We start from the raw sequence: 17,970 nt of genomic DNA, 5'->3' as shown, positions 1-17,970 counted from the left end.
CCACCACATGTGACCTTGCACCCATCCTTGCAAGCTGGGCTTTGGACATCAACAAAAGTCACAGGGTCTTCTGGAGGGTTACAGGCCTGAACCACCAAAAACATTATAAGTACAAACTCTTTTCCACAAATATGGTTGCTCAATATTTTTACACACTATGCTTCATAGAATAACACTGGTCTTCAGAATCAAGCACTGGCTTGCTAGAATACCATGTGAAATGTGGCCACTAATTGCCTTGCAGAGATTAGGGAATGTAATTTTTCCTCTATCCCAAAGAAAAGTAAATGAATGTAAAGATGCTTGTCAGAACTGGAAAATAACCATCTTTGAAGAGAAGCCATTCATTCATTCAATTTGAGACCATCCGACTCCAGAAAGACTGGGCAGCTCACAAAATCAATAATATAAATAAAGAATATAAATACATAAAGAATGTAAAGAATAAAGAATTAAAAACCAGATAAATAGGAGCAAGATAAGACAGAACACAGCACAAGCTGGAAAAGAAAAAAAAAACAAAAGAATGAATCCGGTTGACAACAGAAGAACACATACAACCAACATCGAGCAAGGGCTGCAGCTGCCCTAGTCCTTTAACACAAACAATTGTCATTTTCTAACTTCCTTCTTTATTAGACAACTTAATAATATTTGCATGATTGAGCTAGAAGTTTTGAAGACTCAATATTGCAAGTACTAAATACATAAAAAAGGAGCAGTACAGTTCTTGCACAACACCACTTGTTACAGGTGTCACTTGCTGTAGCTTGCAAGAAGTATAATTCACTTTGCTTACGGCTAACTGCTGTGCAGTTATCCAAACTGATGAAAGTAACCTCATTCTCATAATGACACCCTTTGTGCCTACCCATGTTTCTCAGACCTGTCCTTGCTGATTTCCATGAAGGCAAGCTGATCTGGAATTTCCAAGGTAAAACATAAACCCGTATGATTAAAAATGATTATTATCCTTGTTGCAAAACCTGTGGGCACATGGAATTTTAAAGCTATAGCCTGAAAGATCCTTGAAAGTTACCTAAAAAAACTTCTGACTCTTTCCATTCCTAAACCTTTAGAAAAAACAGTAGAAGAATGCAGACTATTCTTCATCTAATGGTCTCCAGATATGTATTCAACACAGAGAACTTATATAGGACTTCTCTGTTAAAAATGGATTTTTAAAAGCATTCATCTATTCAGATTGAAGACTGAAGTTTCAGAAAAGAAAGTTCTTAAAGAAGCATCTAGCACAGGATTTTTTAAAAAAACATGTTCCTTTATCATTTTACATCTTACGTCTTAGCTCGTAACTGAATAAATGTCTTAGCTTGTAACTGAATAAACCTATCAATTATCTTTTCAGGATGATGTGGGGGAACTGAGATCAATCAAAATTACATATAACAAAACCCACACCATTCCTTAAGGGTAATAAAGTTTGCAAAGAACAAATCCCGAGTATCTTCAACAAAGAATCCTAAACCCACCTCTTGTTTTTTCCTTTTGCAATCTCCTGAGCCCTAACACCTACTGCTACCTAGCAACTAACCATGGTTGGCCAGCCTGCCCCTGAGGGCTCTTTTTGTGGTACTCCTGAAAATTAATTTAATTAATTAATTAAATTAACAGCACAGTTTCCCATCATTTTGACTTGGGAAAGAGATGAACATGGTAATATAAGCCCTAAATTGTTTTTTTGTTTTTTTTTAATCTACACTCAGTCGTTACCAACTCTGCAGTGACTGCTTTTGGACGAGTCCTTTGCAGTTTTCAAGGCAAGGTGTTTCGGAAGTGGTTTGCCAGTGCCTCCTTCCTGGAGCAGAGCCCAGCTGGCGAGCGCAGGAGGCAGGGTTTCCGTTGCTTCGCACCTTTTTTCGGGAGAGCGCGGCTTCCGCGCTACCAGCAACTGCTCCCGACTCCTTTTGCAAGACGCCGCCAGCATTTTTCCTCCCACCGGAGTGAGAGTACCCATTTATCTACTCAAGTAAGTTTTCGAACTGTTGGGTTGACAGGGACTGGGGGAGGAAGCAGGAGCTCACTCTGCTACGTGAAGGGTGGGCTCGAACCACTGAAGTATCAACCATTTCTGGCCGGCAACTTTCAGCGTCATTAAGCCACTGCACCACCGCATCCAATATAAGCCCTAAATTGGTACATCACTGTTAAAAAGCAAAAAAAATCTAAATCTTCCACCCAAACTCAGCTTTGGTCCCATGTGTGATGCTGTCCTCAGGGTCCCCAAACATATTAATTACAGCCTTTGGCTACTAAAAGTTAGCCTGTTCTTGCTTTTAATTGTGGAATCCTTCCATAAAATCAACCCAACCCTGAAAGATGGCCCACCCACTTGCATGATTTAATTACTTTCTTGTCTTGGTCACTGGCCTCCCCAAAACTGTTTAGTCAGTTACTGCAATTTGTGTGGCACCTCACTTTTCAGCTCTAGGCAGCTTACATAATGCAACACAAACAAAATAAAAAACATAAAAGTGACAATTACTAAATCAATACATTGTATTAAAAATAAGACTTTTTTTTAATTCAGGGAGGCCCCTGCAATCCCCCACGCCTGACATGAGGTAAGATGTAACTATTCTGATCTGGAATGTTCAGTTCAAATTAACCGTTTAATTTTAAATAACTGAAGGGAAAATTGTCTTGCTCTCTTGGTTGCCTCACAACTAATCAAAAAGCAAGAGGAAAAATGATTGAAGGGGATAAAAGGGTAAAAAAGAGTCATACAGGTATGTTGATTTTCTGGACTAGCTGTCATTTTTTATATCATCCTGCTTGGTTCCAGATAAGTTCATTAAATATTACCTTAAATTATAAAATGGAAGTGTCCACAGGCCTGTAGTATTATGGTATGACTCCCAGCTCTGTTGACACATAATTATTTTGATGGTTGTACCAATTTGACATCCTGGTTACAAAATTCTGATTTGCTAAGCCCTCTGCAAAGAATATCCAGTATGAACAATTTGAAGAACAACTCCTGGCACTTTATCTTGAAAAAAATGAGAGGAATGTCATTTCAAACCTTTATAAAAAATTAAGTAGCCTGGATGGCACTTCTATAACAATTTCAGAAGTTACTGCTGTCAGTGTGCTTTAAATTACAGTCAAATCATTCTTCTGAGAGTCAGTGTTGCCAGAGTGTCATCAGCCTCAAAGCAACCACCGAAAGCCAAATGAAGCTTTTGAAGAACTGGTTATCAGCAGTGTGTGTCTTTCCTGCAGGACATCCTTCAGTTGTACATATAAAGACATCCAAGTGACAAGGAATATGTTGTACAAATACAACTTTGAAAATAAAATAAAATAAGAGGCCGTAGTGGACTTGGAGTCCAGCTGCAGAGGAAGATTGTTTGGCTTCAGAGGAACAGCTGGACAGGGGAGCAGCCAGACAGCAAAAGAAGGCAACAGCCCTTGGTTTTAAGACTAGTGAATTGGGGATTAAGAAGCTAGCCACCCCCATTTACCCCCCCCTCCAGGGCCAGTGGAGAACCGCGGGGTCCCTCCAGTGTGAGTCTGGGACTCCCTCCTGGGAGTGAGAGTCTGGGATGGAGTCTGGGAGTGCATGAGGATATCAGGATCCACCTTCTGGGTGGGAGACAGGAGGTGTGAGGGAGTGAATGGGATGTTCACCCTGCCGACTAGTGAGAGAGGTCATGTAGGGTGGCAGAGGGTGTGTGGGAGTGTAAGGTTTGGTGGGGGGGTGGGTCCTGGCGGCGCCGAGAGCGCACGCTGGTGTGCCGGGGCGACCCTCCCTCACGTGTGAGTGTTTGGGTGTGAATGAGGATGAGTGGCTGGAAGGAGGGACCCTTGCCCCGAATTAGGGACTCCGGAGGTCCAGGATCAGAGGCATTTGGGCCGGGAACCTCCAGGGGATTATGTGGTGGGCTACACTATCGAGGTGGTGATGGGTAGGAGTCGATATGGCGGGAGCTGGAGGGCAGGCTATCTTCGGGGAAGACGCCCCTGGTATGTGTTACCGGTGGCGTGTTCCGGCCCTCCTGGCTCATTCCCAGGGCCTGGTCAGCAGGTTCATAAGGGCCCTGGCCTTCGGCTGCTGCTGCTTAATGCCAGGTCGGATAACAACAAGGCCCCCCTTATATGTGACTTGATCACTGAGGAGGGGGCAGACCTGGCATGCATAACTGAGACCTGGCTGGAGCCCGAGGGGTGGGGTGCCCCTCTCGGAAATGTGCTCAGCTGGATTCTCGGTGTGGCACCAGCCAAGATACCAGGGCAGGGGAGGAGGGGTGGCTGTTGTGATCTGGGAATCTCTAGTGGCCTTCAGGGGCATTGCTCCACAAGTTTCTGGCTGTGAGAAACTGTTAATTAGGTTGGGTGTCCATGAACAGTTGGGAGTTCTGCTATTGTACCCGCCTCCCTGTTGCATGGCAGCCTCCCTGCCTGAGCTGCTGGAGGCCATCTCAGGGCTGGTGGTGGAGTTCCCCAGGCTTATGGTTCTGGGGGACTTCAACCTACCGTCCCTGGGGCGGTCCTCGGATGCGGCTCAGGAGTTCATGGCTACCATGGCAGCTATGGGCCTGTCTCAAATTGTGCGGGACCCAACCCGAGACAGTGGCCACATGCCGGATTTAGTTTTCTTGTCAGAGCAACAGCAAAGTGATCTGAGGGGAGATCTACAGCTTTCCCCATTGTCATGGTCAGATCACGTCCTGGTGACCCTTAGTTTCTCCTATACCACCCCCCTCTGCAGGGAGGCAGGACCCATGCGATTGGTCTGTCCCGGCGCCTGATGGACCCATCAGGGTTTCAGAGGGAGCTGGGGGATATTCCCATGGATCTGCTGCATGGTCCAGCAGAGGCCTTGGCTGCTGCCTGGAATAGGGAGGCGGCTGGGGCCTTGGACAGGATCGCGCCTATGCGACCTCTCTTGCCACATTGGCCCCGACACTCCCCGTGGTTTACGGAGGAGTTGAGGGTGCTGAAGAGGGTTAAGAGACATCTAGCGCGCCACTGGAGGAAAACAAAGACCAAATCCAACCGAATACAGGTTAGAGCCGCTATCAAGGCCTACCTTGTGGCAATAAGAGCAGTGAAGCGCCACTACTTCTCTGCCCTTATCACGTCCACAGAATGCCGCCCAGCGGCCCTGTTTAGGATCACTAGATCCCTCCTTGGTAAGGGGGATGTGGGGGTTCATTTGCAGGGCCATGCAGAGGAATTTTCGGAGCATCTGCAGGACAAAGTCACTCAGATTCGCTCCAAGTTAGACTCCGAGCATGGGGCAGGGTCTGGGGAGATACCAGGGGACTGTTCTTACCCAGTTATCTGGGAACAGTGTGATCCTGTTGATCCTGAGGAAGTGGACAGGATCCTGGGGACTGTGAAGCCCACCACTTGCCATCTTGACCCATGCCCCTCCTGGCTGGTGAAAGCAGCTCGGGAGGTGACGTGGTTGGAATCAGGTGATGGTTAATACATCCTTGCAGGAGGGAGTGTTTCCAGCTGCTTTTAAGGAGGCATTGGTGCACCCCCTCCTCAAGAAACCCTCCCTGGATCCTACTGTGCTGGACAATTTTCATCCAGTCTCCCACCTCCCCTTTTTGGGGAAGGTGGTTGAGAAAGTGGTGGCATCACAGCTCCAAAGGGTTCTGGAGGAAACGGATTATCTGGATCTCTTCCAGTCAGGTTTCAGGCCCAGTTATGGAACAGAAACGGCATTGGTCACACTTATGGATGACCCCTGGCGGGAGCAGGATGGTGGAAGTGTGACCATCCTTGCTCTCCTTGATGTCTCAGCGGCTTTCAATACCGTCAACCATGGCATCCTGTTGGGACGGCTCAGGGAATTGTGGGTGGGCGGCATGGTCTTGTGCTGGTTCACCTCCTTTCTCCAGGGCCAATCCCAATCGGTGGTGATAGGGAGTGAGAGGTCCCATCCTCGGCCCCTCCTTTGTGGGGTGCCGCAGGGTTCGGTTCTCTCTCCACTCCTTTTCAACATCTACATGAAACTGCTGGGTGAGATCATCCATCATCATGGGATGAGGTATCATCAGTATGCTGATAATACGCAGTTATACATCTCCATCCCGGGTGAAGTAGGTGATGCCGTGGCCGCCCTTTCGTGGTGCCTGGAGGCTGTAAGAGTCTGGATGGGGAACAACAGGCTTCGGCTGAACCCTGGTAAGATGGAGTGGCTGTGGGTTAATGGCTCCTCTGTATCCGGGACTTTGTCACCTTTGGTGCTGGATGGGGTGGCACCGCCCCAAATAGACCCAGTGCGTAATCTGGAGGTCCTCCTAGACTCACAGCTCCTGCTTGAAGAGCAGGTGGCAGCCGTAGCAAGGAGGGCCTTTGCATAACTTCGGGTTGTGCATCAGTTACACCCTTCCCTGGATCAGGATGCCCTTCGAACAGCCACTCATGTCCTTGTTATCTCCCAGATAGACTACTGCAATGCGCTTTACATGGGGCTACCCTTGAAGAGTATCCGGAAGCTACAGCTGGTCCAGAATGCAGCCGCGTGGGCTATTTTTGGAGCCCCAAGGAGGGCCCATGTAATGCCACTGCTCCGTGAGCTGCATTGGGTACCAGTTTGCTTCCAGGTCCAATTCAAGATGTTGGTTATCACCTTTCAAGCTCTACATGGCATGGGACCAGGTTACCTAAGGCACCGCCTCTCCCCTATGACTTCAACCCATCCCACCCGATCACACAGAGAGAGCATGCTTCGGACCCCCTCAGTAAAAGAACTCCAATTAGGGGGTCTAGAAGGTGGGCCTTCTCTGCAGTAGCCCCTGCTCTTTGGAACATTCTGCCCCCGGAGGTGCGATTGATCCCCTCACTCCTGGCCTTCCGTAGCGCTTTCGGTTCTGCAACTTGGCCTGGGGTGGGGAGGGAATACTTCAAGCATGGGGATGGCTAGCCCCATAGAGGCCTCCTGTCTTCAGCCTCAGATTTCTCATTTTCTTGGACTCTCCTTCCCCTTTTTTAGAAATGTTTTTAAATTGATGTTTTATGTATTTATATATATTTATGTTTTTAATGTTTGTTGTGAGTCGCCCAGAGTTCCCCCATTGGGGGGAGATGAGTGGGTGAGAAATTTAATAAATAAAAAATAAAAAAATAAGCTGTACTTCTTTTGCTGTCTCTGTACCTCTGCTTATGGGCAGACCTTAAGACTTTTGAAGAAAAAAGACTGCTGCCCATCAAAGTTTCTAGAAATAATCCTTGTTCATCCAGATCACAATAGGGATCTGGGTACACTTTCTACAATGTATGGTTGAATTTCTTTCTCTTGCTCCTTACACCTTATTGGCTATGGTTCCTGGGAACTGGGGAATTATAATCCTATAGGTCTCAAATGTATCAAGTCTGGGGAAGACTGCCTTGAGGATATTAATATTAATGGTCTCATCCTCTTATCCCCCAAACTGCAGCATAAACAAGCCTGGTAATATATTTTTTTAATGCCATTAAAAATGTGGGTAGATGGAGGATACTGTGGGCAGGCATGCACTACAGAGTGCAGGTGGGCAGGGGGTGCTACAGAGTACTGTATAGGGGGGCTTCTTGGGAGAAAAAGTGTTAGTAGCAACTTACCAGAGCAACTTGCAACCTTTCCTGCAGGTTTCCCCATTGACTTTGCTTGTGGGAAGCCAGCAGGGAAGATTGCAAATGGCAATCACATGACCACGGCTTGCTGCAATGTCATAATCATGAGCCAGGCACCCAAACACCTGGATAGTGATCATGTGACTGAGGGGACACTGCGACAGCTGCAACTTCACAGACTGTTCTTAAGTCCCCCTTGTTCAGCATTGTTATAATTTTGAATGGTCACTGAATGAGTGGTTGTAACTCAAGTCACAAAAATTTTTACCTGTACAAAAATCAGTGAAACTTCCAAAAATAAAATGAATATCTGGAATAACTTTTGTTCATAAGGAAGCCACTAGAACAAATTTATTTATTTAATCAATTTATATAGCCTCCTATCTCACTTACTTGACTCTGGGTGACTTATAATAAAATAGATAAAAACACACATAATTTAAAAAATGTAAACATATAGCAGCCAGGAATCATAAAAAAAACACCATTAACACAACTATGAGACAGGCTCCATTTCACACCCAGGGCCTGCAATACTATGTGGGAAAGACCTTGGGAAACAGAAGGAAGAGTTGCAGCCTAGACAACAGTCTGATAAATGAAATCTGAGTATGAAGGAGGGGTGGGAGTGGAGAAAAGGTCTCAGAAGGGACCCTCCTTAGTTTTAAGGAGAGTAAAAGTAAGGGAGGGGAGAGGTACTTTCAGACTTGCAAGACTGGGTTACTGTAACCTTACAATAAAGGTAGTGTTAGTACTCATGGATGATGTTTCTTCTCTGGATTACCTCAAAGGGCTGACAAGGCCTCAGGCTCAGGCAGAAAACCAAATTTTCAAGGCCTTACAAAGGCCAGCAGCTGCCACATTATATCTTGGTGGAAGATGACAGACCAACATAGTCTGTACAGGTTCAAACAACAAACAAAAAATCAATGTTGGTGTGTCCCGTGATTTATTTATTCATTTATTTGTCATATTTATATAGCCACCCATCTCCCAAACCTGACTCTGGGTGGCTTACAGTAAAAAACTATAAAATAGCAATATTTAAAAAATCAACAATTAAAACATCAATATATAATTAAAAAGGCAAGGAGAGAGCATCAGATCTTACAGACAATGGAGCCATCTCAATAGCTCATGATGATGATTTAGCATGATCTTAATCTCAAGCCAGAGTTATCATGGTCAAGGGGGAAGCCTGGATGGTTCAGTAGGGAATGGAAGTCACTGGAACATTGTATTCCTGAATCAGAGAGTTCTGCACATTCACATACTTGCCTTTTATTAGCTCCTGAGAGAAGCTATGCCATGAGGCACACATTTAAATTTGGATAATTTTAATTTTTTCTGACAGTTGAAGCCTCCTGACATTATGCTTTTATCTTCTTCAACAGATGAAGGAAGAGAAGGTGGAAATGCTACTGCTGCACTACAGAGGCTGATCAGTGTAGGGTCTTCTTCTCTTTGAAGCCATACAGACAGCCTACTTCTCTTTGTTAGCTCAACATGAACAAGTTATAACAAAGGAGATGTACTGCTATATTTACCAGAGAACAAGGTCAAAGGCAATAGGAGCTGAGAAAGTTGCAACAATTTTGCAAACTTCTTGACCTGAAGCCACCCTTATCTCAATAAAACTCCAAAATGTATATTACTGTACTGTATTTAGCCTATGAATAGACAAGTCTTGCCAAGACAGTTCCAGAAACATGACTTCTTCCAGAGCCAACATAAAACTTCTTTCTCCTTTAAGGATATACGTATATTCATCAAACGGGAAATCAAATTAAGTGAAATTTCAGTTCATATTGGAATTCTCACTTCTGCCAGTGACTGGTTTTTCTCATGAAATAGGCTCCTGTGAAGAAACCTGTCCAAATGTAAAAGAACTATGTAGTGGATTTGTGTATGTTCAAATTTAATTTCAATAACACAGAGACAAAACACATGAACTCACATTCTGGATTCCCTTCACCTCTGCCAAATTACCTGGCACAAGAGGATTCAGGAGGAAAAATATCTAGATAAATCATAAAAACAGAAGGACTGAGTGGGGAAGGGCTTAATTATTGTTTGAAAAAAAGATTAGAATACAATTGACTGTACAATCTCATCTGTGTTTTAGCGAGCATTCTCAGCCAGCTAACTTTATGAGCTGGAAAGATAGCTTGTGAAGAATGACCTTTAGGAAAAGAAAGATCTGAGTTGGTATTATGGAGTCACTGTTCTCTCATGAAAGCACTGGAAATAAAAGAGTACCTGGAAGGGAGTATAAAGCTGATATCTCTTGTCTCTGAACAGGCACTTTAGGAGTCATGAAGAGCATTTAGAGCTTTAATTTAAAGAGTGATCATTTCACTAGCTAACATTGGTTTCATTCAGCAACAGATGAAGTCCCCCAAGAGTTTGTTTTAAATGACAGTAGCTCAGTCTTAACCTGCCATTCTGTAAGAGGACTTTTTGTTGTGACCAAGTGACTATGCTTTTACTATTTCTTTCATTACTTTTATGGATGATATCCTGTCCTGAGATCCATCAGCGCAGGGAGAATGATTAAGATTCTAATACATGAATACAAGTAGTCCTTGTTTAGCAACCACAACTGGGACTGGCAACTTGGCCATTAAGTGAAGTGGTCACTAAATGAGGCAGTCACTAAATGAGGACCACCTGTACATGAAACTGAGAGCCAGTTTGGTGTAGTGATTAAGGTTTCAGGTTGGAAACCAGGGGACTGTGAGTTCTAGTCCTGCCTTAGGCATGAAGCCACTTCGGTGACCTTGGGTCGGTCAATCTCTCTCAGCCCTAGGAAGGAGGCAATGGCAAACCACTTCCAAAATCTTGCCAAGAAAACCGCATGGAATTGTCCAGGCAGTCACAAGAAGTCATCACTGACTTGAAGGTACCAAAAAAAAAGAAAAAAAAGAATAAAATGGTGATATAATAAACAAATAGTACAACAGAACCTTTAAAGGAACAAAACTAGAAGAAACTACTACATTATTTTTTTTCCTTCAAAGAAAATAATCATGAGAGGCCAGGCACATCTACATGTCCTCCTAAATTTCTACTGAAGAATACCTGGCTAACTGTTCTTGAAGGATCCCTCTGTACAACACAGGCTTCCTCTCATCTCCAGCCTATAGCAAGCCCAGCTAATTTCAAGATTTTCTGATACAATATGGAAGTAATGTTCTCTATCTTTTCCTGACACAAGCTTGATGTGTGGCCCTTTGCAGGCAGAAGCTAGAATCTGCCCAGTTCCTTATGCCACTTTCAACAGCTGCAGTCACATCCCCTCTTCTCCAAACTCCACTGATGTCAGTCCATGACTTTGTGGTACTAAACTGACATGACATCAGGAGAGGAGCAGTAGCAGTACCACAAAAATGGCTAGAGAAAGGAGTAGACCAGGACTTCTCTAAAGCAAACTATAAATGTTCTGACAGTGGTTCAGCTGGGCCTCTTCCTCCCAGCCCCAGCCCATATTAGGAGAGCAATGGTGGATGTTTTTCCCCACTAACTGGGAAATCCACCAATCACTGCACCTTAACTTACCCTGTAGGAAAGTGTTAGGACAGTACTTGCTAGCTGTGGCAGGGTGAAGTACCTGGCTGAAGGAAAGTGGTTGGATCTGGGCCAAGGTCATGGATTTTTTGTTTGTTTGTTTGCTTCTTTTAGGAAGGCAGATGACTTAGCACAAGACCAAGAGCATGTAGGCAGAAAGGGGAAAATGCTAGCAGGCACCTGTAAAGTGGCACGTATATGTCTTGGTTATAGTACATACAAAGAGGAAGGAAAAGCAGGGAAAGGGTTTTTTTATTGCAGATGTTGCAGGACCTGCTGCATCACCTGGTTAATGTGGAGTGGAGCTTGCCAAGTCGAGAGATTCCAGGCCTGAGACAAAGGGGAAGACCGGGAGATACTGGACAGTAGAACTTTGTGGGTTAAAGGCTTTGTTTGGCAGCAGTACAGCCGGGAGAAACTCACAGACATTCCAGTTTCAGTCACTGAGATAAGGAGGCGAAGAAGAAGCCGAAATAAAACACAAGCGGAAAGTGAGGGAAAGAGACTTGAGAGGGAGGAAAGTTAAGTAGGTTAAGACTTGATCTCTCACATTTCTTATATTATTTTGTACATACTGGTTTTGTAAATAATATTTTCACCTGTATATAGTATTAGATCACACTTCTTTATTAGCATAATTATCTTAGTGTCCAGAATAACATCCTTCATTTGTTTATGTACTGGCCGTGTGTGTCTGTATCAGCTCCTTTCCTAACCCGCCCTCCGACACCCAGATAGAGTAAAAATGGGCTATGCAAGCAGAGCAAATTTAGGCTGGCATACTTTGTGCCACCTCACAGACGGGAGCAAACCATGTGAAATCAGCCATCTGGATGTGCCCAATGACTGATTTCACAGAATATTTATACACATATCAATATACAGTATGCACATCAGCTTTAGACAATGACTTCTCTGCACAGATTTAAAACCTCAAGTTTGACAGGCAGAATATAATACCAATTTTAAAAATTAAATTAAAAGCATGTTTTTCAAATGTTTACATACTATGCATCACCAAGTGGTCTACAGTGGAATAATGTTGAGATTCTTACCACACCTTCTGTAGAGACCATATGGGAAGAGGCTGTATGTTACTAAAGATTCCAAAAGGGGATGATCAAATCAGATGATTAAATCAATCCAGTCATGAGACTGGTATAAATGACCTTTGATAAGCATTCTAACAATGCTAGCTACAGCTTTTCTAACCCATACTGTAAACAACCAAAATAACCAAAGTGCTAGCCATGCTGGAAAAAAAGAAAAACTTATGTGCCTAAAAGCAAGAAAGGAAAGGGAAATCACCAGAACGTCCACTTTTGTGGCACAGTAATAACAATAAATATAAAGACAGATAGCTTTCCTGTTTGCGTCTGTTCATCTGCCATATCCAAATTAACAGGACTCTGTGCTTAGAACACCTAAGCTATAAAAAACTATTGTTTTCCTTATTCAGAGCCTTTTTCCCATTGCCCAGCAGCTGTTGCCTAATAGAGTCTCTTTGAGTAGCGATTCTTGAATTGGTGGTGTGGTTCCTTGTTCCCCAGCACTTCTTTTCAATCTGGTTTTGACACATGATATACAATTCTGTTTGGAACATTCTTGATGTTTAAAAACTTGGCTTATAATGCAATTCAGTTGACACTGGAGAAACTCACCAGTTGGTCTACTGCAGTGTTGTCCAAACTTGGCCACTTTAAGATGAGTGGACTTCAACTCCCAGAATTCCCCAGCCCCATGGCTGGCTGGGGAATTCTGGGAGTTGAAGTCCACTCATCCTAAAGTGGCCAAGTTTGGACAACACTGGTCTACTGTTTAGGTAGAATCTTGGTAACCTGGAGCCCAAGGCATAGAAGGATGTTCAGTATTTGAGAACATGCTTTGGATGCTAAATGTCTCTACTTCAGTTACGTCATGTCACTGAACCCCAGCCCAATGGCTGCAAATCTGTGATCCCGAGTATTGGTATGAGCAAGTATAAGCTACCTTTTATAGAACGGTAAACTCTGATGAATTTGGATGAGAGAAGATCAATTTTTTTTAGGTTACTCTACTTTGGAAGCTATGATATATAGTGTGTGCAGTCTCTATACCCCTATTTTGGGACTGCTGAGCCATCCCGAGCTCACACAAACACTCCCATCTGAAATTAAATAAAACAAATGGCTTAAAGCTCTGAAAGGCTGAATGCACCCCAAAACCAAACCAATAAACAAAAAAGTGCTGTTTGTTTGTTTGTTTCATGCAGATATAGCCTTGGTTCATGTACAGGGAGAGTAGCTCAAACCTTGCTTGCTACTAGAAACAGAAGCTGTATCCCAACTATACTCTCCCCATCCCTTCCTTCTCCTTCTCCTTCTCCTTCTCCTTCTCCTTCTCCTTCTCCTTCTCCTTCTCCTTCTCCTTCTCCTTCTCCTTCTCCTTCTCCTTCTCCTCCTTCCCCTTCTCCTTCCCCTTCTTCTCCTCCTCCCCCCAGATGGTCTCAGAGTTAGAGGCTGGGAACAGTAATATATTGGACAGCTGGACTGAGACTCATAGTAAAGAACATCAGCGTTCCATCTGCCAGCAAGAAAAAGAGAAAGAAATCAAAGATAGCCTTATTTCACCATGGGGGAACATTGACTAAATACCTTTTTATGTCCAACAAAATGCCATGATATTTCCTAAGGCATAAAAATTAATGCAACAGAAGCAATTGATTCAATTTCTGTTGTTATCTGCCAGGTTGGTTATTGCAAAACAATGAAAAGCTAAAATACATCTTTCATTAGACCATTGGTATTTAAATAGATAGGAAATTGCTCTGGCTGAAAAATTAGCATAACACAACAACAAAGGGCTTTAAAAAAGAACTATAGTGAAGGAAAACATTTCTTTAAGTCTGATTGCCATTTATTACTTACGTTATCACTGGTTTTCCTTTAACTGTACAAATTTTGTTAGCAACATTGAATATGGATATTTAATGTCTGTATATCTCTGGAAGACCATGCATTTATGATTTATTAGATTTATATCTCACTTTTCATCAAGAGCTCGAGACAACATACATAGCATTTCTACTACTTTTCCCTAGAACAGCCCTGGTTGGGCTCTCTCAGGTTGGGCTGAGAGTGACTGACCCAAAGTCACCCAGGGAATTTCTATGGCTGAGGGTAGACTACAGCCTGGGTTCCCCAGCTTCTAGTCCAACTCTTTAACCACTACAGCACCCTACTGTACCTGGCTTGTTTGGTTGGTTGGTTTTTGTCTTGGTTTTTATTTTTTTCGATAAAGGAGCAAAAGAAAAAAATGCCACCAAGGAGGGTGCAAGCTTTCAAGTTTTCCAAAAACTTTTAATCAGACTAGATGCCACCAAAAGCAAGTCAGGGCAGAATACTCCTGCACTAGAATTATACCAAATCAAATTATTTCAAACTTTTTTCAGTTACAATGTGGCACTTGGCAGGGCTGCATATTTTAACCCTTGCTATTATCTATTTCCCTTACCATCATGGCAAGTTCTTGGACAACATATAGTAGAAAAGGTGTTTTATTTCCAGGAATGCAGGCAGTAAGACATCTTTGGGCCATGTTGGGGCATAGATTGGATTTTAATAATGAGACTCATGAATATTTACTCTTTGGAAAGATTCTACTCTGAAAATAGGTGGTAAAACATTCTGTTGGAAAGTTTGGGCAGAAGCTGGGATTATGACTTTAAGCTAATTATTATGTAATGACTGCTTTAAGGATGTCCCCCAACTTCAAAATTATTTATTTATTTGTTTATTTACAGTTGAAGACCAAGTCATAACTTCAAATTGAAGCTGGCCTTTCCAGTGGCAGTGTTTTCAACTTAAGCATGTTTCAATTTATCAGATGCCAGACACTTTGGCTGCTTCAAAGGCACCTGAGATGCTCTCTTATTTGATGAAATCCATGACAAAAGTAAAACCCATAATATCTATCAAAAGCTTAAGAATATTTTCAAAGAGGACATCTTTGGAATATTCCAAACATGGATTAAAGAACTGGAATCTCTAATAATGCCCCATCAATGGCTTTGTGTCCTTAAAAATGTTAAAATGGTATCAATAGATTTGAGATTAAAGTTGATTCATCAAAAAATTGCATTTAGAGTGTATTGGATTCCCCAAAGGATATAACTGAAAGGATGGACATCAGATTTTCTTTGTTGGAGGTATAAAAAATTTGAGGGTTCATTGACCCAGTCATGTGATCATCTGTTACCTTTTTAGATATTTTAATGTAAATAAGTAAATTTACAGGAAAATCTTTAAATATTAAACATGTTAGTGTGACATTGAATTATATACCAAAACTCTGGAATCTGATTATCAGGAATTATGGTTGTATTGAGCATGGAGAGGAGGCATGGCTAATTAAGAAATTGGAAAAGTGGTGTTATTCCAGATGTTAAGGAATAGTTTTGGAAATGTGTCATTTAACCATCTTGGAAAAGGCAATATTTTCTACTAATCAAAGGATGAAGCAATATGTACTACTGGCAGATAATTTGTGATATTTTACAATAATATTTTGTGTTATTATAGTACTATATGGTATTTATTAGTAAAACAGTGACTATTGATAAGTTTAATAGATAAGGTAGATTTTTTTTAGTTTGCTTGGTACAAAAACTGTGCATCTTCTCCTACGGTTCAGTTTGTGCATCCAACATAAACTGGTAACATGAAGCAAAGATCCATAAACAGCAACATTAAGGCTAAATTCTGGACTCTAGAGATTCTTACATACAGTACTTCATTCGCAAATAGAAAATGAAGATATGAAAGCTAGATTAGTCCTTTGTAAATACATTTAGCAACACATGTAGCAAGTGACTGCAGATTATCCATTCTCTCTGTGTTGCTATTTTTCCATGTTAATGCAGTTCTGGAACTTATTTATATAGTATGGGTTTGATCAGAAACTTCATTGTATTAAATTAGAGTCACTATTTCCATATTACCTCTAACATTCAAGGTGCTCCTTTATTGATACTTTTCCTTGGTTAATTAAACACTAACTTGAGTATTAGCTCATGCATTCTGCCTTCTTTTGCAGAGGTGAAGGTGAGCTAAATCCTTCCCTAAAGAAGCTAAGATTTTTTTATCTGGGAAATTGCAGGTTTTTGCTCTTCTGAATCATACCCCCACTATGTGATCTCAGGGCTGCATTTAATATTGCACTGTGTCTCTGCAAAGTAATAGGGCTTTCATTGATTTTTGTTGTTGCTCTCAAGAGAAATAAACCACTATACAAGACAAAGGAGTGTATTAACAAACTGTAGATCCATGCTGTGGAAAAACAACAGGTGGACCACTCTGAACCCCAGAATGAACAACCAATGGTAAAGATATGCTAAGTAATTGAGTGCTACAAGTAATGTAAACATTTAGAACAAATTAGGAAATCTACTTGGTTATGATTGTAAGCCTTCTATTTATCATTGAATCTTTTAGATAAATTGTTTGGGCAAAAGTCCACAAAAGGAGCCAAAAATCTGTGATCAGTCAGCAGATGTCTATTCCAGAATCTTGGGAATCTTAAGTGAAACAAAAGGAACAACCCAAATTAGTTTGAACTGTGCTTCCAGATTAAAAAATGGCCAATACACATAGCAGTTTTGTGAAAAAGTAAATGCTTAGATGCCCAGGAATTGGACTTTTCATACTCAAAAGAGAAATAAGGCACAACTTCACTCAGTTGGTACTTGGTGGAAAAGGTGGTTTTGTTTTTATTCTTGTTTTTATCAATTGTTGTGAGCCACCTAGGATCATTATATGAGATAGGCAGTCATATAAGTTCTTCAAATAAATAAATAAATAAATAATAATCAGCAGTGAAGTTTGCTATTCCTCTGCTTATAATATGCATTTGACTAGGTTGTAATGCATAGCCAATGTTATGTTACTGTCTTTTCTTCCTACGTTCGTCTTAACTCAGAATGCTCTGCATACTCTGCATTTGAATGTAATATACCAGTGTGATGTAGTGGTTAGGGTGTTGGACTAAGACCAGGAAGACATAGATTTAAGTGCACTGTCAGAAAAGGAAGCTCGCTGAGTGACTTTAAGCCAGTCAATTTCTCTGAACCCAAACTACTTCACAAGGTAGTGGTTGTGAGGGAAAATCAGAAGAGGGAATGCTGTGTAGGCTGCCTAGAAGGAAAGGTAGAATATAAATCTAAAAACAAATAAAATTCACCAAACAATATACTGAAAGTCATCTGCTTGGTAGCAATATACATAAGGATCAGTAAGGAAGCATTTATTTTTAATGAACCTCTTGCTAATTGTAATGAACCTCAACATGTGGTATTTAAATTGACATATAAATTATGACACAATACCTTATAACAATAAAATAATTTTATGTGTTATTCCCAATTCAAAAATTGCATATACCACATTTCCATGTGATTTACAACTCCCACCCCCAAGATCTTAATTTTTTACATACATGTAGCTTTGCCCTAAGCATCTAAACAAGTCGAGCCAGAAATATAAAATCCAGTCTCTAAGAACTGGAGAGAAAAAATTAAGACAACCTATAAGGGATTACTGTTTGAAGAGAAAGAGGAAGTTGAATACATGTACAAATTATTTAAATGCCTTAAGTGAATTGGAAAAGTGAGAAACTACAAAACATAACTTCCATAATTTTTAGAGAAGTGATATAATGACTGTTAAATGCCATTACATACTTTGTGTGGATGTAAATACCAAGTGTTTGACAGAGCTCAGCAAGTGCAGATAATTTTGGGTCAATGCAAGCTTTATCCCAAAGCCTAGGAATTAT

This window comes from Python bivittatus, unplaced genomic scaffold (genome assembly GCF_059951505.1).
Source record: "Python bivittatus isolate LINGU-HERP-01145 unplaced genomic scaffold, Pbiv_v1 ctg000700_np1212, whole genome shotgun sequence".
NCBI classification, from domain to species: Eukaryota; Metazoa; Chordata; class Lepidosauria; order Squamata; family Pythonidae; genus Python; species Python bivittatus.
The sequence above is the reverse complement of the archived record's forward strand: the minus strand, read 5'-3'. Positions refer to the sequence as shown.